Source organism: Ursus arctos, unplaced genomic scaffold, assembly GCF_023065955.2.
Source record: "Ursus arctos isolate Adak ecotype North America unplaced genomic scaffold, UrsArc2.0 scaffold_5, whole genome shotgun sequence".
Taxonomy (NCBI): Eukaryota; Metazoa; Chordata; class Mammalia; order Carnivora; family Ursidae; genus Ursus; species Ursus arctos.
Window position 1 is genome coordinate 79,057,483 of NW_026623067.1, and position 25,382 is coordinate 79,082,864.

General features: G+C 37.3%; 1 long non-coding RNA gene across 3 annotated transcripts in view; it reads left to right on the plus strand.

Moving 5' to 3' along the window:
• LOC130542731 (uncharacterized) overlaps positions 1-25,382 on the plus strand; it is a 206,595-nt gene that overhangs the window by 139,646 nt on the left and 41,567 nt on the right. The window contains exons 12-13 of one of the 3 annotated variants that reach the window (XR_008957475.1): positions 5,156-5,316; positions 10,403-10,579. The exons of 1 other annotated variant lie outside the window; for it this stretch is intronic. This is a non-coding gene — a long non-coding RNA (uncharacterized LOC130542731). The remainder of the gene's footprint in view (positions 1-5,155; positions 5,317-10,402; positions 10,580-25,382) is intronic. One more of the 3 variants, XR_008957474.1, reaches the window with a different exon arrangement.

The following is a 25,382-nucleotide window of genomic DNA, read 5'->3' on the forward strand; positions in this document are numbered from 1 at the left end:
GTATAATGTCTTGCTCCTCACTCTTGCTCCCCCTCACCTCCTGGTTGCATGTTAAGCAGCACCAAGGTTGGCTAGTTATCAGTTTTGCTTGTTAGGATACCAAGTTCTCTAAAAGTGACTCAACTCATTGCAGGTCCAGAGGACTTGGTCGCCCCTCTGACTTTGCTGGTCCTCATAGTAATTATCGGTGCCTGAACATCACGCTGCCTGTCCTCAACTACTTCAGGATCCCTTTATCTCTTAAGATATTAATGAGCCCTGTTCTGTGAATGCATTTCCTGCCATCATACTTGGTGTACCAAGAACTTCCACTGAACTTCTCAGTGGTGCTGATTCCCTCTCTCCAGCAAATTCCTGATGGTCTTTGTGAATGGTTGGTACTCTGGGATCTTCCGTGGAACATAATCCTGTAACCCTTTTTCTGGCCTCACATATTATTCCTCTTCTACCAGTCTCTCTATTCTTTTGTGTATTTTCTGCTAGGAGAAATCAGGTATTTCTACTTTGGTGACAGTGGCCATCATTTTTTTCCCATCCTCTAAGAGCCATCTGAACAGTGAATTAGCCATTCCCTGGAAGTTATAAGATGCTAAATCCCATGTCCCAAGAAAATACCCCCAAATCAATGAATTCTTGCTTTTCCAGTCTTATATGCCTTCCTGGCTTGATCAAGTACCCTCAAATTTCAATCCTAAAAGTTCTACCTTAGCTCCTGCTGGTCAGTGCTGAGAAATTCTTGCAACTCTCGAGGCATATCATTTCTTTCCTCTCTTATCAGATCCATTATATTCCCAGTCAGGTTGTGCTGGGTTTAACCCTCGGTCATTGTTATCAGCCTTGTAGGTCAAATAGGAAGTTCCTGAGAGGAACATGAAATGTCCTGTGAGGAGGAAGCCTCTACAGCATCTTCCAGCAAAGCGCAAGTGGCAGATTTTAATAGGGAAGGGTGTAAGGGGTTGCAGCGTCAACAGGGGCATTACGCAGATGGTTCTATCTTGTATTTAAGGATCCTGGGTTTCCCCAGCAGGAATCTGACTTTTATATTATGCCCCGTATTGGCTGAGCATTCAAACATTTCTGGGATGCTGAGACTAACAAGTAGGTCTTCAGCGTATGCTCAGCTGTGTCTGCCCTTCTGTCTGAAATGGGGACATCCTGTGGGTTATTAGAGAGAACACAGTGCTTTCACATTTAACCATTGACAGCTTGTGACCAGCCCTCAGTCTCTCATTAGCCTTCTGTAGTGTGTCAGAACAGCTTAGCAATGAGTAGGATTGTTTTTCAAATGCCCGCCATTGCACATGGCATAGCATTCTCTTCCATTCGGACATTTTCCCAATTTACTACTGTTGAAATTTTAACATTTGTGCTGCTACCTGTGTTAAAGGCAACCTGTGTCTGCCTGCTAACCAGCATGACATCCTATTCAGTTGCCAGGTAGTAGGCAACTAGTCCAAATATTTTTTATAATAATTTTTTATTTTTAATTTAATTTTATTATTAATATTATTATTTTTTTTGAAAGAGAGACAGCATGCATGCATGGGGTGCCAGGGGGAGGGGCAGAGGGAGAGGGAGAGAGAAAATCTTAAGCAGGCTCTATGCCCAGCATGGAGCCCGACGTGGGCTCGATCTCATGACCGTGAGGTCATGATCTGAACTGAAATCAAGAGTTGGATGCTTAACCAGCTGAGCCACCCAGGTGCCCTAAAATCTTGGTCTGACTGCCTTTACCTTGGTTTACTTTTCATACAGCAGGGTTGGTTTGGATCATTTAAGAAACAGTTGCTAAGATAGGGTTAAAAGTAGAAGAAATTAATTAACTGGGAAAATGCCTGACGTCTAACATGGCCTCAAAACTAATGCGACAGTTTTAGAGAGCAGCAGCTGGGGTCCTCAGTGACGTGAAGTACTTAGACTCCCTGCAGTCAGATCTGAGAGGCGTATTCTCATGTCCACCACACCTACCAAATGCTAGAAGATACAAGTTCTGAATCTATTTTTATTTTGAAATTTCCATAGGTGATATTAAGTATGTGTCTAATTTAGGAACAATGGCGAGGAATGGAATGAAAAAAGGTTCAAATACAGAAAAAAATCAATCTTGGGTGACATCAATATTTTAGGAGTGGTAAGTTGGGAATCACATGGAAAAAAAGAAGTGGCCAGAGAAGTCAGAATAAAACCAGATAAAGTGGCATCCAGGTATTTCTTTTCATCTCCACCACCACCAACCCACTCTAAACCACTATCATCTTTTACTTGAACTATTACTGTGTGGCCTGTCCACATAATCTACTCCACCAATTTTTTTTTTTTTTTTTTTTTTTTACTATAGTCAGAACGGTCTCTAAAAGAACAAATTAGATTATATCCCTCAATTTTCATCCTTCCTTCTTAGGACAAAATCTAAAGTCTTAAAAATGGTCTTCATGACCTAGTTTCTATCCATCTTTCCAGCTCCTCTGGTATGCTTGCCCACACTATCTATATTCCACTCACAATGGCTGTCCTTTAATTCCTTTAACTACTTCCCTTGTGCCTTGGAATTTTTACATACATTGTTTTTGTTTTAAATATTTCTGTTCCTCTTCATCCATCCTTCCCTAACACAAAAGGCAAGGAAGGAGAAAGTATCAAGAAGATGATAGCAATCCATTTTGTCAAAGGCCTCTCTGAAGTCCAGTGATGCAAAACCGAAAAACTTCCATTGGGATTAAGGATAAAAATGTCATTGATTAAATCAGCAACTATTATTTCAAAGGCATGGCAGAGGCAGAAGACACAGTGGAGTGGGCTGAAAGGTGAGTTAGAGGTCCAAAAGTGGACACAATGATTATAGAGTGCTTTTGGGAAGTCTAAGGACAGAAGCAGAGAATGCTGTCTAAGTAGGACATAGGGTCAAGAAACATTGGTTTATTTGTTTGAGATTTGAGAGACCTGAGGAAATGCTGAATACAGCTTCTTCTAGGAGTGCTGCAGACTTGTTTTTGCAGGGCCGGCTCCAGAACACAACAGACACTAAATCCTTCCGGTGGGAGGGCAACCTCCTCACCAACTCATCTCCTTAGAATTGCCTCCTCATTTTTTAACCCTATTTTCCAGGAGCACTTAGGAATCTGAGCTCCACTCTTGCCTAGCACTCCTTTTATTGACAGAATTGATGACTTTTACATTTCCTCTGGGTTTCATTCTTTTTCAGTGGCCTGTCCTATGATTTCTTCCACTTGTCCTAGGGATGTAACGTATACCTAGCATGTTCATGCCAAGAGAGAATTTAGAATATGAAATAGTGCAGTGATTTTCAAACTTTTGAAAACAGTAGACTCCTTTATTCAAACAAATTGTCAGTGCATTACACTGAGAAAATCACAAGATGACCTCTAGAAGAAGGCATGTGGGAGAAGTAGAGACTTACTCACCCATCCCTGATTCTAGGAAGTTGCCAAGATACTTTTCCAAAACTTACAGGATTCAATGGAATATGAAAATTTCTGTGCTAGATCATACTAATATGATTGTTCTGTTACATGAATTAATGTACAGTGCTCATAATTAAAAAGCATTATAAAGGTCTCTTGGAGAGAATACAATGAAACTAATTATAGAAAATTTAAGACAGGGGTACCTGGGTGGCTCAGTTGGTTAAGCATCTGACTCTTGATTTCTGCTTAAGGTCATGATCTCAGGGTCATGAGATTGAGCCCCATGTCAGCCTCTGCATTGGGCATGAAGCCTGCTTAAGAGTCTCTCTCTCTCCCTCTTCCTCTCTGCTCCCAGCCCCCCACTTGTGCTGTCTCTCTTTTTGTCTCACAGGAAGGAAGGAAGGAAGGAAGGAAGGAAGGAAGGAAGGAAGGAAGGAAGGAAAGAAGAAAAGAAGGGAAGAAGGGAAGAAGGGAAGAAGGAAGGAAGAGAGAGAAAGAAAACTTAAGACAGTGGTAAAAATATTTTAAGGCTGGTAGGCCATACCATTTAACGTTTTTTAATGTTCATAAGATTATTCTATCTCTTCAAAGAATTTGAAGATCCCCTTTTCTTGCTTTATTTTTAAAGCAAATGGAGAAAATTTGATTTAGAGAAAAGATTCTCTTTGTTCAGGCACATGCACAAAGTAGGTACTTAAGAAATGTTGTTGATGTTCACGAACCCTGTTGAATTTGAGAAGTGCAAATGTCAGGTTAGAGTGCCTAGCTGCTTCCAGAGCAACCCTGTCAGGGCAAGTGCTTGTACTAGTTTCTGCTCAGGGCCACAGTTCTTGTTTGTGCAAATTTTGGAATATACAACTCCACGGAGCATTATTTACAACAAGGAACATTGCACATGTGACTACGACCAATCTTTGTACATGGTGATTACGTATCTTGAGGGAGGAGAACATTTTACTTACTCAAGGTCATCTTTTAGATTAGCAGTTGGTTTAGTTATTGATTGGCTGCATTCAGGGGACTGACTCAAATTCACTGAACACTGAAGGATCTGAAATGGAAACCAGATGCTGAGAACAATAATTGCGAGTGATTGGAAATACTTCTGTTGGTGCGATTGCATTGTTACCCCAATAGGAAAGTCCATGTGGAAAATAAACATTACGTAGAAGCTTGTGTGAGGAATGTGTATGTTGCAGATTTCTTGTTTTCTTTGTCATCTTTTCCTTCAGGAACTGCTCTTACTCATTCCGTGTAGCTCTTTAGGAATTTCCAATAACAGTGTCCCGCTAGCAGTCCGTATGGGGTGGGCATGGAACCTAGAGTGGGCCTATCATAATACCCCAATTCCCTCAGCCAAAGTGTTTGACTAAAAAAATGAGCCTAGAATGGCCCACACTAGTCACTATAAAGTGTAGGAGAGAAAAGAGCTTGCCTTTTTCTCTTGGATCGTGTTGAGTATGGCCCTCTGTCCTCTGCCTCAGGGAGGAGTAACGAAGTAAATGCACAAAGAAAAGTAAAGCTGGGAGACTGGATGTTGGAGGGGACAAGAGCAGAGAACAAGTAAGGAAGAACAGATGACAGTGTTTGAATTCTTGAAGAGCCAGAGACCAGCTCCATCCATAAATGTTATAACCAAATGTTTTAACCAAAAAAGTTCCCTTTCCTACTTAAGTATCCTTTAGTTGATTCTTTTTCACCCACAACTGAAATGTTTCTGATTTATGCAGTTTGGAATCAGAACAAGAGGGCTTAACTGAGCCCATTAGGCCTGCTGTTCTCCAAATGACATGGCCTGCACCTGCCACGTGATGAGAGACATCTCCGGAGCACCATCTTTGGAAGTGAGATTACACATCCATCTTCTCTGATTCTACACCTTAAGTTTCTGGTAGGACACGTCCCTCTGGCACCATATTTTTCTTCAAATAGAGGAGAGCATAAATGATTAGATTATAGCTTTGTTTGTCATGACCCCTGTTATTTTGAAGGATCTTGTTTTTCCCTGAATCTCTTTAGACACACATTTCTGACACATTTATTTGGTTCATCTGTAGGTGCCATTTTTCTTTTGTTTTGCTTGGCTATGGATTATAAGCCATATCATTTGCTTCGTAATAACCGACTTTAGAAAAACAACAGCATCAGTAGTATTATGCATTATAGGTTAATTAATGTTACAGAAAATCTCAGAATTCTAAAGCATGGTAGTAAATTTCATCCTTAAGGTGTTCATTCTTCTAAATTTCATTCCCGTGAGATCATTTTATGTCACTGCTTTGGGAACATCTAGCAGAGTGCTCTGTGGAATCTACTATCTCTACTCAAAATAATCTTTCCTAGAGCTGAATTTTATTAAGGTACTTTAGTCTTTTGTAAGATAAAATTAGATGTCTCAGGATAAAGAAGCACAACTATATAATGGTGCTTTTAAAGAGACTGATGGAATAAAGAATACATTTCTCCCAAATTATGCCACGGATCTCTTCCTTGGAGTCTTAGAATGCCACTGGCAGAGCCACAGAGTAATGGATGTTGGGTTTGGGACCTATTTGTTCAGGCAGGCACTTGTGACCGCAGCTAAACTTCAGAAAGTAGTACCAATATGGGAGAAAAGAAGGGAGAGAGATTTCATTTTTCCTCTTTACTCACGAACAACCCTCTGCCTTATTTCCACTCACTTCTTATTAAATGAGATGATAATGACATAATATATGTGAAAGGGCTGTGTATAATGTTAAACTCCTGTTTAAAAAGACATTATTCCTTATTTCGATACCGTAAGCGCTTCTTCGTTCCAGCAACTTTTCTCTGATTACGATTCTCTGGAGTGGTGGAGCAGAGAGAGCATTAGATTGAGAGGAGAGACACCTGAGTTTCAGTCTTGGGTCTTCTATACGTTTCACAACTTCTCTGCAAGCCTTGGTTTTTTATTTTTGTTTTTGTAAGGTAGAGAAGATTATGACTGTGTCCCCTCTCCAAACAAAATGAGAAAGGGACATCTACAAATGCATGACTTTAGAGAGAAAGACTTAGAACAATGTACACATGGGTCCAGAAGTCTGATTTTTCACTGATAGTCATAGCACAACATTCACGCAAACGTACATATACTCACACACGCATATGAGACGCACACCTACACGTAGGCGAAACTATCTTTCCAACACATTTTTCCCACCGCTTATGCAGAATGACCAGAAGAGGTAATTTCAGATTTGATACATCTCAAGAAGGACTTTTAAGGCTCTTTTACAGGCGGCCAGGAGACTTGCTTCGACTTATCTAACTGACTCATATCGTATTGATCACTTGATATCCTGGGAAGGTAGTACCCGGATACGTGTGTATTGGGAGGGGATTCCTTTACTAAGTATCCACCAGTCCAGTTCGGGAAGAGCCATTGAGTGTAGCTGATAAACAGAAGGGTCAGGAAGTGAGACATTTGACTCTTGCTTTTTTGAAGTGAAAAAGGCTGCGTGACCAGCTGACATTTGCCAGGCGCACAGTCCCGGCAGCTTGTTGTACAGGCACCTAACACACCAAACTCACATCAGTGGCACCTCCACTTTGCTTCATTCTCCTTCTTCAAGGAAGCTTCAGCTTCTGTCTCCTGGTGGCGGAACCTGCTTGTGATTTCTGCAAATGAAACAATGACATGTTTCCAATTTGTTCTGCAACAGGCTTACACTCTTCCCCTATATATATATATATATATATATATATATATATATATATATAATTTAACAAAGCTGTTAGTAAAGTTACAATTATATTTTAATATATAATGCCTCACACTATCTCACATGAGTATTGAGAGGATGGAATTAAATATGGTCTGAGGAAGTGTTATTTGTTCATCTTGCCCTGACTTGGCAAGAAGAGGTAGTGGCTGTTGTTCACCTCAGATTTTTTTTTTCTTTGTAAAACGAAAGGGTGAGGCTACATGACTTCTAAGGTTTCTTTCAGTTATAATAATCTATGAATTTACAAATAATAGAAGGAATGCATAAGTAAGTGACATTAGTGGTGAAATGGAGTGAAGGGAATCCAGTCCAATTGCATTTTCAAGCCTTAAAAATTTGTTCTGAACCTTGGCTTCCAAGGATATCTAGGTATATATTACATATTAAGTAAGTTTAGTTTCTGAAAAAATGAGAAATATCTTATTATGTTATCAAAATTTTATTCACTTTTGATACTAAATTTCATGTTCTGTATCATGAAGGTGTATCTTTATACCTTCATCTACATATATATGTGTGTGTAGCTACCATGTAGAAGAAAGATTAAGGCATTATCCGTTAGCAAGTTTAATTTGCTTTAAAACATTAATATCAAAATTAATATTCTTCCAGTAGTCTTACCTTCCATGTATCTTTTTCAAAAAGTAAAGCAACTGTTCAAGAAGTTATAGATTCAAATTGCTCAAGATGTGACAGGAACAGTAAACGAACTTTTAGGAAGGCAGTTGAAGGTTTCTAAGTAAACAGGAATACGTCAGATTAAATAGATACCTTCACCTTCTCTCTTGTCAGTATTATCATGGTTAAAAAAATAATGCCCCAAACTTGCCAGCAGAGGTCCTCAGTCTCATAGTTTATCAATTCTATTTATTGAAAAATCTCTTTCCCTATGATATAGCAGTGATTTCAAGGACTCCTTTGCTTACTTCAGATAACGAATGGCCTACAGGCTTAAACTATTAATCAAAAAGGATATATTTAAGTTAAAAATACAGTTAATATGTGCAACAGTGTATAAGGTGCTGGAAAACATTCAGAGATACAAAAGATCTAGGAAGTAGAAGTGCAAGTTACGTGTTTTTGAATTGGGGGTTTCTAGAGAAACTTGGCAGATAAAGGTTAAGATTGGTGATCTGCTTTGTTCTTTCCTCAGTTTGAACTATTGTTCTATTTCTGGGAGAAAAAGAAAACAAAAGGATTCATACAGGAACTTATTTAGGTAAAAATTCTGAATAGTTTGTTTTGTCATTAAAGATGAATTTTAAGAAGAAAATAAAATAATCAGAAATAGAAATAGCTAGTGGGAGGTTATTGCTATCTGAAATAATTAGATAATGCTGTTTGAATTACCAATCTTCCTTTTTTTTTTGTCTTCACAAAAGACACAAGAATTATTACTGTAAATTCTCTTAAAAAAAAGGTAAATAGAGTGGTCACCAGAGAAGCTTGGGCATCTCTGTTGATAGAGCTTCCTGGTTTCCTGGTGTTGTGTTAGTGTTAGTTGACAAGATGTGCAAAATATCAAAAACCCACATTTGGCCAGAAGACAAAAATCGATTTTTGATGTAATGGCCAAGTCTCTGTCTCTCTGGGCCTCAGCTTCCTAATCCATGTGATATCTGAAGGTGTGGTTTTGTGTGCATAGGGCATGTGTGTCAAGGAGGGCGGGCGAAGGGGTGGAACTCCAGGACCTGACATGCACCCATATGCCAGGCACATGGAGTAGGTATTTTCTCAGGGCTAAGAAGCAATATAATGGGAGTTTGATAAAGAGAAAGGAAAGATTCCAGGAAGTGAAATTATGATAAATAATCTCAAAGTGAAAAATAGAGAAAGACACTTTTAAATAATTGTCTTCTCACTTAAAAAAAAAATCTTTTTGAGGCTGTTTGCTGAGTTTTTTCTGATATTCCTCTGCTTCCTACCTCCCCTCCCCCACTTTGGTCCTTGGCTGCCTTGAGAATTGCAGAGTCTTTAGAAGTCAAACAGAGAGAAGCTAATGATGGAAATATGGGAAACATTCTTGGCTTTTTTAAAGGGTTGATCTAGGAGACTCTAGCTATGAAAACTAAGCAGTCCTTTAAGATGTTTTTTTCAAAGCTTCTACAGACAAAACAGGTGGCACTTAATTAAATTCTTGGTAGCTTTTAGAGCGCTAAAACATCTTTGGAGAAGGACTTGTTTCTTTTACTTCCTTCCATACCTCAACCGGCGAGAACTAACAAAGTAAGAAGGAATAAAACAAAAAGAATGCTGTTGTCATTTTTAACCTGTTGAGTGTGACTGTTCATTTCCTTTCTAAAAAGCAGTCTCTCAGCTATCCTCAGGGCTACCCAGAATGATTTGACTAACTAATTTTCACATACACATCAATATAATAGTCATAGGCATGCACAGAGGTCTTTGGTGTCTGTTATCAAAGGCTTTGGTTTTACATAAAGATGTTTGTGGTGTATGTAGTGTTTTATTCATTCAAATGCTGTATGTACACAATGTGCCATTTTCCCACTGCATTAAAAATGGTCTTTAGGTATCTAGATTTTATTAATTTTTATGTCTTTTTTTCCCATAAAGCTCTTTCTGTGCTGTTTATCTGAGGCATTCATTTTACTGAATGTGCTTATAAATAATATTTAAACTTCTGAATAGCAGTAACTGTCTCTAAAATATTTGTTGACCAAGTGAAAAATATAATAAGGTGAAACTTTTATATAATATATTGCAAAGAGTTACACACCAACTCATAAACATGTCTGTTTTATACACAAATTAGTTCTTAGAGTATGTCCAACCATATTATAGAACCCTTAAAATAATACTTTATGAGATCCAGACTTATGTATTATTTTATAATTAGATTCATTTACATTCTTAAATTCTCTTCAGATAGGAAGGGAATCTACAAAATTCACGACTTACATTGGTAGATTTTACTTCAATTCTTTGGCTGTTATCGTAGTCTGTTTTGGTGTTTCTCTGTGCCTTGGTAAAGGTGAGAAAATTGGATTTTATTGTTCTCAGTTTTCTCTGTTCAAGTAACAACAAATGTCTTAAATCTCACGGGTTAAAAAATTTTATCCCTTTCTTACCAACTGAACTCAAAATAAATCAGACTACTCATTTCTGAATCAAACCTGAGGCTTTTATTGCCCAAGAGTCATGGATGCCCCTTTCTCTGTATTTCTTAGTCAGTGGGGCTTCTAATCTAACATGGTGTCTACTCTTCTTTAGGGGAAACGAAAAGCCAGGGGACCTGGCCAGTGTCCCTCAGGGACTGGCATTGGACAAGCACTAAGCATTGACCAGAGGGTGACAAAAGCTGCTTATAGTTCCTTCCTCGCACAAGCAAATGTTATAAGACACATCCAGAAGAGAGTCAAATGGAAATTCTGAAATTAGTTTTGAAGGGTGAGTTTTAGAAGCATTATTTTCTTTTAGTGCTTGAGAATTTAGTCAGTAATACCCAAAATACAACCATTTGTTTTCACATATTTCAAAGCCATTTTATAGTCATTTACTACTGTTTAGTTCCTAGCTGATGAATTACTCACAACCCTTAATCTTTCTCACCTCATTAGTTTTCAATTTTGCACATCGCATATCTTCAAAGATGACTGCTGCTTTTCTATAGAGAAATGCTGATGTGCTCAGGCTGTTACAGAGAAGAGTTGAAGGAGGAAGGAGACAGAGGGAAAAGCAATAGGCAACCTCTTCAGCAGGGCTGCTTAACTGGCAGAAGTGGATTAGTTCCTAAATCCCCACACTGGGGTTGACGTGGGTGTTCTAGACAGCCATGATGGTAGTGTTGGGACACTGTGATCTTCTGAGTATAATAAAAATAGAAATAATTTTTAAAATGAAGCTTAAGTTTTGAATTTTCACTTTAATATTGATTACTGGTTCCCATCAAATTATGTGGGCAGAAGCATTATTTGGAAATTAAGCCAAACCAAAGCAAAGCGAAACCACAGAAAACATACAGCATTTTGTATTGTGTTGAACTTTTACACTGAGAGAGAGACAAACATCCTGGGCCAGTATATAGTCCACATTATTATTATTATTAATACGAGTCATTTTTATGTCATTCCATCAGTTACTCAACACAGGTATGTGTCCAAATAGATTTTCGTGTTATTTTTTTAAAAAATATTTTATTTATTTATTTTAAGAGAGAGAGAGAGAGAGAGAGAACATGAGCGAGGAGAGGGGCAGACATAGAAGGAGAGGGAGAAGCAGACTCCCTACTGAGCAAGAAGCCTGATGTAGGACTCAATCCCAGGACCCTGAGATCATGACCTTGGTAAAGGCAGCTGAAGGCAGACACTTAATGGACTGAGCCACCCAGGTGCACTATCTTTTTATTTTGATAAAGGGACAATTTGTAGATCTTCTTCTGCTCCTAAAATTATTTTTGCCTTTTGGGTATTTATTATTTCTATTTTTTGGAAAAAAAATGGGAATTATAATCTCCTTCCAATGCTATACTATCTTTGCCAAGATGGAGAAAGTGTTACATCAAGGAAGAATTAAATTTAACATTTGTTTAAAAAAAATTAACATTCGTTAAATAAGCATCATATTAGATATTGTGGCATAGTGGATGAACTGACTGGTATGTATCCCATTCCTTTTTTTTTTTTTTTTGCTGTTTTTTTTTGTTTTTTTGTTTTGTTTTGTTTTTTTAGCTCTTATTCCTAGTGCTCTATGGCCAATAGGGGCAGTAAGACTAGATCTATTTTTTAACTTTTTTTTTTTTTTTTTTTGGATGGTGGCGGTGGTGGGGGAATCGGGAGGGAGCTGGTCTGCCTTATGATCTGACTGTTTTGGGCTGTGATAGAAGATGGATAGTTAGAGAAGAAACAAAAACTTCAGAAAAAGAAGGTTGTGGTGGCCATGAAAGATGGGAAACCCATACACTATCAGTCTGTATGTTTGCCTCTGTCCATGGTTTTGCCCATCTACCTTTATCAAATATCCGAGGAATTAATTGGGGCAGAATATTGAAATAGATATAGTTTCTAAATTGTTCGTTAATGCTGAGCTTAAAAATAGAGTCAACAAGGGACTGGTAGAAAAGGATATATTTGTTTATAAACTCTTTTCTTTAAGCTTCCCTATTCTTTCCATTTTAGAAAATAGCATGATACATATTTTCCCCCACACTTACTATTTTCTCGTCAATTAAATGCTGTCATTAATATGCAAAAATATTTTACCTAGAATTTCATTCATTATGAATTTACATTAATTTGAAGAAGGTTTTAACTGAAATTTACCTTTATGTTTTTAATGAAAAAAAGTTTGCTAAGAAAATTAATAGTAAGTGACATTTGAATAGTACATCTTCCTAATTAGGTAAACTAATTACTTTCAGCCAGTTTAGAAATGCTCTAAACATAACATAGTGTAATTGCTATTTATGAAATAAATATCTAAATTACATTTCAGGTACATCAGTAATTTAATTAAAGTCATTCTCATCTATTCATTAAAATAAAACTTTAATGTTGGGTAGCTCAGTTGATATATACAATTGGAATAATGAAGCTATGTACTTAAATTTATTTTATATTTATAACTGGATATATCATAAATACTTTCATTAGATAAGATAGTTATTTTTTTTACAGTTAATACAAACTTGATAGAGTTTTACAGTCTCAGTTTTGTCATAAGACATTAAAGGACAAGGAAAATTTTGAAACAGTTAAAGGATCAATTTATTTTTTCATTAATCTCCTTGTAGTTAAAAAGATTACATTACAAGTTCCTCTTACACACTGAAGCAGAATCTTGGCAAAATATATTCTTTTAAATCCCTAGAGATTACAGAATTGATCATGTAAGGCTTCTAAAATAATGGCTGGAAATGTGGGTACTTTAATTATTTTTAACAGAAAACACTGCAGAGTGTAAAAATAGTATCAACAGTGCAGTAGTACAAAAACAGTATATTATTACAAAATAGTATTAATTAATCTTGTGATTGGGTCACTCAGCATGAATGAGTCTCAAGTTCCCAATCCACAATACGGAGACTTGGGATTGAATGGTCTGTAAGGTTACTTATAATTCCAAAATAATATGTATCTACAGTATTGCTATCACGTAGCCTCAAAGAACATCAGTATCATGTAATTTTGTATTTATTTAAAACAGCAAGACTTTTGGGACATGAGTTTATTCATGAGGTTAGTTTATCAGCTCAAAACATTTCATTTGGAGGAAACTACTGAACTTTCACGATGGTAACCACTTTATTTCCAGGAAAAGCCCCTGTATTTCCCGGTGGCGTAAATGATGGGCTGTCTGAAGTTTGATTCTGTTGTTGGCACTCATGTTCGGGGACACCTAAGAAACCAAAGTGGCTTCTTACTTGCAGTTGGTATTGACGGTATCAAAGGATGTAATCAGTTATTTGGAGTGAGATGTTCAACACTTTCCTTTCAGCATGCAACGTTTTAAAAACCTTGCTTGGAAGAGAAGTTTATATTTTATACGGGAACTAGTGATCTTTTTGAAATGGAATCAGGCTTGTGTTGTCATGGCAACACAGAATTCCATGCTCCTGCTTTCTACAATGTATATTGCTCTGAGTCCGGGTGTTTTTAAGTGTTTCATTCATTGATGGCAGTATCGAGAAAATAGATCAGCCAGATGACATCTATGGTGTCTGTCAACTTTGAATTTCTAAAATACATCGAACATTTCAAAGAGAGTGATTACAGTGTCTCTTTTAAGAGGGAGGCGAGATACTAACTTCTATTTTCTATAATTAGTGTATTTATCGCCAGTGGCTATATCAAGCAACCACCGCTTGTCAGTGACTTGGTACAACAAAGGATTTTTTTCTTGCTCTCGGCAGATGTGACCAGGGTAGATCTCTAGCAGAGGGGGACTTGTCTTTGTGCACCCCAAGAGACTACTGAGAGTGCTTCACTCTATCTCTTTCATCTGCCTCGCTAAGAAGGGAAGACAGAAAACATGCAGCATTGTACAGGTGGTTTTATAGCTAGTTTTGGAAGTGACATCCATCCATTCTGCACACATTCCATTGACCAGAACCCAACCATGTAGAGGTGACTAATTGCAAAAAAGACGGGGTATGGTATACAGTCTTACAGAAGCCCGGAAAGAGAAACGGGACCGACAAGCAGCCTGTCTCTGCCATTGTGACTTTTTTTTTTTTTTTTAAACAAATGTTTTATGTTTAATTAGAATATCTTTGGAGAAATTTAGATCTCTATTTTAAATTCACTTTGAATCATGTACAGGTGGTAGCTGATGCAAAATTTATCCTTGTCGCTTTTTCATGAAAGACTTATTCACTTTTCCTTTCCTTTACGATTTAGGAGATTCTGAATTTAACCATTAAGTTCTTTTTTTTTTTTTTAAGATTTTATTTATTTATCTGAGAGAGAGAGCGAGTGAGAGAGCACAAGCAGGGAGAGCAGCAGGCAGAGGGAGAGGAAGAAGCAGTCTCCCCGCTTGATCCCAGGACCCTGAAATCATGACTGAACCGAAGGCAGACGCTTAACTAACTGAGCCACCCAGGCACCCCAAAGTTCTTATTTTTTTATATGCATTGCTACCTTACAATCTCACTTTAATTATCAAGTTCTTTGCTTCTGTTGAAAAGAACTCTGTAATTACAAAGTAATAATCATAATAAGACTTTTATAATTCCTTAGAGGCCAGATGAACTTCATTTGAAGTAATTTAAAGTAAATTATTTTGTTCTGAAATGTCACATTTAGTTTACTTACCTAATAACACAAAAAAAGTTCTTTTTTTTGAGAGAGAGAGAGAGAGAGAGCATGCAAGCACAGAGTGCAGGGGCAGAGGGAGAAAGAGAAAATCCCAAGCAGACTCCACCCTCGAAGCCCGAGGTGGGACTCAATTCCATGACCTCGAGATCACAACCCCAGCTGAAATCAAGAGTTCATTGCCTAACCAGTTGAGCCACCCAGGCACCGCCACCCCAAGATGTTCTTAATGATGTCTTTGCTGTTGCTTATATGTGCAGTGAGCGTACAGTTATGTGTGACCAATTAAAGGTGTCCACAAATTCTTTGACACTTCTCCATGGAAAAGTGGAGTCTGTGTTCCTTTTCTTGAATCTTGGTGAGCTCTGGGACGTTGTTGACAATAGAATATGGAAGGGTTGATGCTGTGCCAGTTTTTACGCCTAGATCTTAAAGGAATGGCACCTTCCACTTTTGGGCTCTTGGGATAGATGCTCTTGGAATGAAGCCAAGGTACTGTGAAGCTTAAACCACATGTAGAGGGCATGGGTAGGAATTCTAAATAACAGCTTCAGTTGATCTCCCAGCCTACAGCCAGTATCAGTTTTCAGCCATCTGAGTCAAGTATCTTGGATGTTGGTCTAATGGATCCTTTAGATGACTTTAGCCCCAGATGCTCTCTGGATGTAATCGATGAGATCCTTCAAGGAAAAACTGTTTGGCTCTTCCAGTCAAGTCAGAAATATGAGACATAGTAATACATTGTTGTTTTATGGGATGATAAAAACTTGGAACATCATATTTTCCTTTATTAAGATTTTACTCCTAAAAAGCTTCTAATACCATCAGAAGTTTTTACCAACCTTTAGATATGGTTGAACAGTCTTTGGATTTCGGGAAGTGAACATGAATCATATTACTTTCTATTATCTATCTATCTATCTATCTATCTATCTATCTATCTATCTATCATCTATTTATGTTAATTGCAATGCTTCCAGCTGGGACAAGTGGGTGGATTAATATTTGAGGCTGAGTGACATTGCCAAGGACTGAGTTCAATAAGATATATTTCTCAAGGTTGGCAGCAGGCAATATTCTCACAGTTTTCTGGGTCACTGTCATAAACCAGGATTCTAAGAACATAATAATTTAGTTTAAGGGAACATGAAGCTCAATAGTTTGTCCCTGGTAGCAGTGTCAAAACAGAGTTGGTGGGAAAGTGTTGTGCTCAGGGAAAAATGCACACTTGAAGCTGTGCAGGAAATAGGGGATGCAAACATTACTAGTCAAATAATGTGAATATAGGCAGGTCAAGCTGTATGTTGATTATAATGATTTATATTCCCTATATAATCTTTATAGTGCATGACTTGAAACAGCCAGTAAGGATCAGATTACCTTAAGTACTTCTCTCGGATAGGAGTCTAAATCCTGAAATACAAGCACCGCAGATCAGTCATTTGAGTTGTTCTTTTCCCCCAAGACCTCCATTAAAGTAAATATTCCTTGAAGAATATCACTTGAACAAATTCATGCTTGGGTATTAAGGATTTTCAGATGTAATCTTTCCTGTATGGACGAGTTTTCAAAGCATTGGTGATTTTATTTAAAGAGCCTTTCAAGAAAGAGTTGGTGTTGTTCTTGGGAAGATGCTGAGAGTTGAAATAGAGAAAAAGAAGAGGTGACATATATTGTGTGCTTCATAGTTTTATCTGAGCTTATGCTAAATGAGCTGTGTGCTTACAATTCTATATATGCTGCATTCTGCTGATCTTCTTTGAAGTCATTTTAGAAAATAGTAATATAGTAAGTCAACCGCATTTATTAAAACCTACTCTTAATTTGTAAGCATTCCTTTTATCAGTTTTATTCCAGGGTATATGTAAACTTTCAGAAAATGCCAGTGTGAATCCCGAACAGAACAGGATAGTGCTTTCTTCACCAGGCACATGTTTAGAATTATGATTCTTTTGGTAGTCCCTTAATGTGGTATGTATAAATGGAATAATAACCTAACAGAACAGTTTGTTTAGATAGTACAGCTAAAGTAATTTCACTGGTGGACTCCTCTTCCTCCTACTATTCCATTCTTTGGGAGCATATAGCCATCTAGCTAAAGACTACATTTCCCAGAATTCTTCTGATTGAGAGTTCCTACATGGCTAAGTTATCACCAGTAGGATGGGAATAGATGTGATGTGGACAACTTCTGCCCTGTTTGCTTAAAAATTAAAAATATTCCGGATTTCCACTCTTTTGTTCCTTGTTTTGAGTATGAACATAATGTGTTTTTGATCCAGTTTAAGTGTGTAGATGAAAATAATACCTTGGGGGAGTATTGGAGCAACTAGGTAAAAGGGTCCTATAGTCCCAAAGGACCTTGTGGACCAGCGCTACCCCAGCAGTCTTGAATGCTCCTCTTGGGACTATTATATGAGAAAGAAGTAAACTATATCTTGTATAACCATGGGTTTTTAAAAAATCTTTGATAAAGTACCTTAGTCTTCAATGTAACTAGTATACCTTACCTGTTATGGTTAAAACAAATATTCTCTTCTGTGAAAGTGCTCAACATATAGCCCAGTATATATGGTTGACAATTGCCTCAGTAATTCAATGATGTTAAAAAATAGTTCTGAAAATGATTCACTAGGTTCAGAATGTAGACTCAGTGGGAAGGATGAGCATTCAGGTTGTAGACCCAGTGGGAAGGCATCAAATTTCTTCCTGTCAAAATATTCCTTATTTTTATTGTTCACTTGTTTGTTTGTTTTTTTAACACTTAGACTTCTATAGCTGCTCACTAAGTATTTCTTTCATTCACTTATTGTGTCCTTACTTTGTTCTAAGTACCAGAGAAATCAAAGAAGTATTGGCTCTCATTTCAAGAAGCTCATGTCCTTGTCTATTCTGAAATATCATCTCCCAGAACTAAGAACAGTGCCTACCATGTAGGGTATTTGATGAATACTTGAAGACTGAATGGATATAATTGATGGGAAAAGATCTATACAGAAATGCTTAGCAATACAAGATAGTATTGGAATAACAAGTGGCTTTGAAATAAGAGAGTCATCAGTAGAGTAGGAGCTCTGAAGGATGTATGAGATTTAGCTGGAGAGAGTTTATATTGGTTTGTAGAGACAGGAAGAGGTAGTAGGCACAAAGTTAAAAGCAATGTAGATAATCTCTGTCCAATAGAATTTCTTCGGTGATGGAAGAATTCTATAATGACAGTCTGTGTGGTACCTAGTAGCCATACGTATATATTGATTTATATAAAATTAATTTTACATCATTTCAGTTAATTATAATGAGCATTTAAATAGCCACATGTGGCTAATGGCTACCATATTGAGGGCACAGTTATAGATAACTCAAACATAAGGATGTATAAACAAATATTTATTTTTTTTAAAAGATTATTTATTTATTTGACAGAGAGAGACCACCAGCGAGAGAGGGAACACAAGCAGGAGGAGTGGGAGAGGAAGAATTAGGCTCCTAGTGGAGGAGCCCGATGTGGGGCTCGATCCCAGAATGCCAGGATCACTCCCTGAGCCGAAGGCAGACGCTTAACGACTGCGCCACCCAGGCGCCCCTGTATAAACAAATATTTAGATATAAGAATGAGCTGGCTAAGTTTTGGGCTTAGCGAGTGCCTGAACTCACTAACTAAAGTGCCTGACATGGGAGTACTGAAGTATAAAATCTAAAATAAGACTGAGGAAAGGTGTACGTTTTCATGTCCCACCTGGAAACGGTTAAGGTTGCACTAGATTTTCCATAGCGCTGCCCTAGTTGTACAGACACACACGGCCTTGAAATGAGAGCTAGTTATTGAAAGATATTGAGAAAATTAAAGGAGTCACTCAAGATTTTTAAACCGAGGTCTGTGTTTTTATCCCTTTTAAATCCTAGTTACTGGCTTTTAAAAAAAGTGTAACTCTGAGATTATGTGGATCAAGACATCCAAATTCCCATTGCATAAGTTTTCCCCAAGTTATTTATTTCATGCAAAGCCATGGCATGCTAGCTAAATAATGAAATGATTTACTTCATGGAAAGCCAGGGACAGCATTCGTTGAGTCTAAATTTTTTCCAGGAAATTATGATTTGTGAAAATAGAATCTAAAATGTTTTCCTTAAATGTACTATAATTTATTTGGAAGTTGTACATTGTTTGTGTCGACTTGCCCCAAAAGATGTTTTTTTAATCCATTATAAGGCTCATAGTTAAAATTTAGTGAGCACAGTTGTGAAATATAGTATGTCCGATTTTGTACAATTATGTGAGAGAGAATTAAATGAGAGGGGAAGATGGAAATGAAGAAAGGGAAGATGAGAGAACAGGACAGAGGACATATTTACTGACTTCCTTGATGGAATATCTACTTATGTTGAAAATTTGAGGCCGATTTCTCTATTCTTGAGATGCATGCAAGTGAAATGGAACAGCAGCAAGACTTCTCTAAACTGACAAATATCAGAATGTGATAAATCTCTTTGCCAGCTGTCATGGTGTACTGCATGGTATAAGCAATGTGCAGTTTCTGTGATATGGGAAAACAGAAGTGGATGGGAAAATAGAATATTTTTCCTTCCAGATATCAAGGTCATTTTATGAGATGTAAAGACAGAAGTGTTTCTGGGAAGCGTTCTGCTCACTCCCAGAGAGCTTTTATCGATCTACTGTAAAAAGCCAATTTCTACTTTCATATGTGTAGAACTCCTGTTGAGGCCAAAGGTAAAGGACACACCTGGATCCAAAAGAGATGTTTTAGCTTGAATTTTCTAAAATAAATTTCAGCCGGAAAAAAAGTTAATATGAAATATTAAGCCCAGAAGATTCATTCTACACACAGTGATATCTCTGTAATGTTTCCTTCCCCTGCAGGAAACTGGATCCACTCTATATTTGTTTTGAATTTCTCTGTCCATCTATCTCACTTCCAAAGATTACCTTTATTCCGCTACTCAGCCATTTAAGGGAAAAGACAGAAAAGAAAAGGTCTAACACAAAGGCTGCTGGAAACTTGAGTTTTTAATTTGCAGCTATTTGTTTTACTATTAAGTAGTAACAGTGGAGTGGTTTGGGGCAAGCTACATTAAACGCTTTGATATTCAGATTTAGCAGTTTTAGATAGGGCATAATGATCCCTGTCAATTGTTGATGGAAGAATTCAATAGAGATTTTTGTGTTGCTGCTTTTAAATTGGAAATATTCATGGTTTAAGCCCGATGAGCTTCTCTGCCCTTCTATTTGCGATCTTGCTTTCATTTGTATTAGACCAGTTACTGGGTGTTTACGGGGTTAAAGATATTCTTCAGGTGCCACTGTAAAGAAGAGTTTTGTGAGTGCAGTAAAAGAAGTTCTAAAAAAGAGTTTTGGTTTATTGAGTAATTTTATTTTTTGATGAAACATACTTCTAAATTTTTAATTGATTTCTGACAAAGGAATTTGCTTACCACCTTGCTGGAACATTTGTATTTCTTTAGACTATAAAGAATTTAATTCTATGGCTCTGGAAGTCTTGATAACTGATTTCCTTAGCAGATAGTCCATCCCTGACCTCTGAGGCCATCTGTTCCAAAATCTGGACCTGTAGAAAAACGGTGGACATCCTCACAACAATTTCATGTTGTAGTAGTTGAATTACTGTCTCTTGGGGTTAGTAATGACCTCTTTACTCTAAACCTCCTGAAAAGTCTGCTGGGTCTCTCTCTCTATATCAGGGCTGGAAGCAAAGAGACTTCTCGGAATTTCTGATTTAGTTTGGGACTGCAGCATTATGTGCAGAATTAAGAGCCATCTGAAAGGCTGGCCAGGTGTGTGATTTATGGCTATCATTATTCACCTGGTTATTTCCTAACCAGAAGTTGGACTTAATCGAATCTAAAGTATATCCCACCATAATCTTGCTCCACTGGTCTTCTGTTAGCAAGATATTACTGACAATGCCTCTTCCCAATGTTAAATAAGGGTCCTTTTGTCAGGGAGGGTATATATGTGTAATGTAAATTTATACCTTCTTTCTTCAGGTTACTAGCTGTTTTCCTCTCCATTGATCCATGCCATGTAACCTCCTAAAGCCCATATTATTCAAAATTTTGAACCATTTAAAACAAGCCAAAATTTTCCTGTGTCCTTTCTTCTTCTGCCCAAATTTCCATGTGAACATTTGATGTCCTATATATATCATTAAAGGAGAATAACTATATTCAAGGCTATTTTAAGAAAAAGAAGAGGCAAATTTTTTACATAGATATTTAATTTTTTCAAAATGTAAATTTTCAAAAATGCACAGAAGAGGAGAGACGGTATAATGAACCTACATCCCTCTTCAAAAATGATCAACTTTTGCCAAATGTTTTATCACCTTTTATCTTGTCAGTCTATTTTAAAGTTAATCTGAACCATCATACCATTCTACATATAAATACACTGCTTTGCATTTCTAATATATAAAGAGAAATTTAAAATGTAGCTATCATATAGTAATAATTTCTAACAAATTTAACAATAATTCCAAATCACTTACATCTAATCCTTAAGTTTTTCTGATGACCACAGTGATGTCATTTTGAAATCAGGATAAAAAAAGGTCCATAGTTACATTTAGTTATTATGTCTCTAAAGTCTCTTAATGTACTAAAGTTTTCGCTTATATACTGCTTTTTCTTTTTTATAATTGATTTGTTGGAGAAACCAGTCAATTTGTCCAGTAAAATGTTCCACATTCCGGATCTGACTGATTGTTTCCTTGTGGTGTTATAAAATCTCTGCTTTCTTCCCTGTTTCCTGTTCACTAGTCGTTAGAACTAGAGGCAGTATGAGACTCAGATCCAAACCGTGTGGGAAGAATAGTTCATAGTGGCTACTGTGTGCTTCATAATACATTACATCATGAAGCCTGTTCTCCTTTGTTGGTTAATGATTAATGACACTAAGATTAGTCAATTGGTTTAGGTGGAGTTAGCCTAAACCCTCCATTTTGAAGAAGACCATATGGGACCTTAAACTAGAAGATACTGTGGTTATAAGATACCTTATAGTTTTAGCACCTATTGTTATTATCCTGATTCATCATTTAATTGTGATTGTAATTTATTATTATTTTTAATTTAAAGACATTTGTTTATTTGTGAGGGGGAGAGAGAGAGAGAGAGAAGGAGAGAAATAGAGAGTCTCAACTGCTTGAAAGTGGGACCCGAGACAGGGCTTGATCTGACACTGAGATCATGACCTAAGCTGAAACCAAGGGTCCAGTACTCAACCGACCAAGCCACCCAGGCGCCCCTATTAAAAGCTTTAAAAAAAAAAATCCTAAACTTATAGGAAAGTTGGAAGAACAGTACAGAAAGAAGATTGTTTCTTCCTATGTCTTTCAAAGTTTGCTAAATGATGTGATGCCCAACCATTCCCTAATACTTTAGTGTGTATTTCTAGCAACAAGGACATTCTCCTACATAACCACAACTGAAACATCAAAATCAGCAAATTAATATTGACACATTACTATCATCTAGTCTCGACCTCATTCAGATTTTGCCAAATATTTCAGTAATGTCCTTCATAACAAAAGGATCCAGTTCGGGATCATGTGTTGTCTTTAAGCTTCTTTAGTCTTCTTTGAACTGGAACAGTTTCTTAGTCGTTCTTTGGTTTTCATGACCTTGGCTTTCTTGGAGATCATAGGCCACTTATTTTGTTGTATGTCCTTCAACTTGTGTTTGACTCATATTTCCTGGCGAGTAGATTCAGGTTATGCATCTTTGGTGGAAATACTACAAAAGTGCTGTTGCTCTTATTGCATCCTATCAGGTGACTCATGATTTTGATTCATCCCATTGCTGATGATGTTCTCTTTCATCACCTGATTAAGGAAGATGGGGTCTGTCAAGTTTCTCCACTGTTAAGTTCCTCTTTAACCCTTTGCAATTACTTAATATTTTATTAGAGGTACTTTGAAACTATTTAAACATTGTACTCTTTCATGAAATTTTAAATGTATTTTTTAAGTGATAGCAATATGGACTCATACATAATCTCTTATTTTACTCAATGAATTATAATCCACTAATATTATTTTTAATTTTTATAATCAAATCCATTTGACCAGAGTTCCTTGAAAATTGGCCCTGTGTCCTTTTGACATGTCCACATTATTTTTCCAATACTTACCTACTTTTTGATATAAGATGATCTAGGCATACCATGTCCTTTAATTGCTCAGATTTGGAAACAGCTATTTCTCCTGAGATCTCTGGTTCTTTTTGTGGAGATTAGTATTTAAAAACCAAGATGGGACACTGGGTGTGCTCGTTGCTATTGGAACATCACTGTTCCCAGGTCCTCTCAGTGGACGGAGCTACATACCTACTTAGATGTATACACACATATTTGCATCAATATTTATTTCTCTTTATATCTGAATATATTGAAAATCACTCTCATACTTCTATTGTCATCTAAAGTCACAGGATTCATTGTAGTTTTCTTCCTCTTTTCTCTGAGATAGATTTTTTTTAAAACTTTTTTGATTACTTCTCCTTATGTGCCCGATTGCTCATTACTCCCATAACTCTTTTCTGGGCAGATGCTTCTCCCCCAGCTTGAGCTCTGACATTTTAGCCAGTTTGAGAGCCTGCATGGACATCTTCTTTACCCTGTCCCATTTCTGACAGCCCTTTTCAAGCCATTCCTCCAAAAGACAACTTTCTCAATCTGCTTGAGTCTGATACCACATAATTTACCATCTTGGGTGTTGAAGTCACCCTCACAACTGTTCATGCTCTCACTCCCCATAGTGGCCCACCACAGTGGGTGGATATCCTCTGACTCTGTCCAGGCCCTGATATCCCTGCTATGTAAGGATGTCTTCCTCATTCTGCTCAGACTCTGTTGTCCCTGCTGTGTGAGGATGTCCTCTTCACTCTACTTAGACTCTGACATCTCCACCATGTGAGGATGGATTCTTGGGCTTGGACTCCCTGTAACGGGTAACTCATTTGCTCGTAGTTTGAGTTCTGACACTCCAAATACAGCAGCCCTCTTATGCAAACATTATTCTTATTGTGGTGGACAGACTTTTCAGTTAGCCCCATGATCCATGCCTCCTTGTGTCTATGTCCTCATATGATCCCCTCTTTTTGAGGGTGGGTGGGATCTGTGACTTGCTTCAAACTAATAGAATATGGGAAAGGTGCGGGGATATATATTATTGTGTGAATTTGAGTACATAATTACATTGTTTAAGACTGTAGGGCCATCCTGATGGGGTCTCAGTCCTTTGCTGGTTGTAAAGAAGCAAGCATCCTTGTTGGGGAACCCTGTGTGAAAAGAAACTGTGGAAAACCTCTAGGAGCTGATGGTGGGCTCCTGTCAATAGCCAGCAAGAAATTGATGCCTTTACAGTGTTAGAACTGAATTCTGCCAACAACTTGAGTGAGATGAGTGTGAATCCTTCTCAAGTCAGATAAGACTACAGCTCCTACTGAAAGCTTGATGTCTGTCAAGATTGTGAGACCCTAAACAGAAGACCCAGTTAAGCTGTGCCTGGACTCCTGACACATAGCAACTGTGAGATAATAGATGTGTGGTTTAAGTCTCTCAGTTTAAGGTCACTTGTTATGGAGTAGTAGACAATGAAAACACTTAACCTGCTTAGGACATTTCACTCTGGAACAGAATGGGTCTCCCGCTGCCCTCGAGTCTGGGGATCTACTTGCAATGGCCAAACTAAGGACTCTAGGATTGATTGTTTGGTAAGGAAAGAGACGATGATGTGAGAGGGAAGAGAAGGGGAGGGGGAGTGGAAGGAAAATGGAAAGGGGAAGGAAAGGCAAGAGAAGTAGTAAGAATGATAACTTTCTCATTTGGTTATTCCTTCTGTATTTTTTACCTGGAAGTTTCCTTTAAATAAAATTATTACCTCAACTATTTTGCTTTCCAGAATTATATTTGTACAGGAAAGAAGAAAAATGCTTAATTTTCCCTTTTATTTTTCAGTGTTCAAAATAAGGTGTTGGTGCCTTAGCAATATCTAATAGTGATCAATGAGTTGAAATTTTGTTTTCATAACTGAATTTGATGTGTCTCAATTCATTGTTGTTGTTATTCCTTTTAATGTTCAAATTGTCCTATTTTGAGGTTATCGTGAGCCCCTTTATGTTGACTTTATATTGACCCCATTTGATAGCTTTTTACTTTCTGGCACAGCAAAATGATCCAATCTGTGGTGTATACTTCTGTTCTAGGTATGGAATAATCAAAGAAGCCTACTCAGAAATGTTATTTAAAAATCACGGTCTGGGACCTAGAGGGATTTTTACTGCTGGGTAATCATTGTTTCTAGGTAGGTCTTTTCAGCGAATAGAGTGTGAAAACATATAAAATTTATTTTTTAAGAATAAAAAAATTGTGAGTTCATACTGATTTTTTAATTTAAAATTTAAAA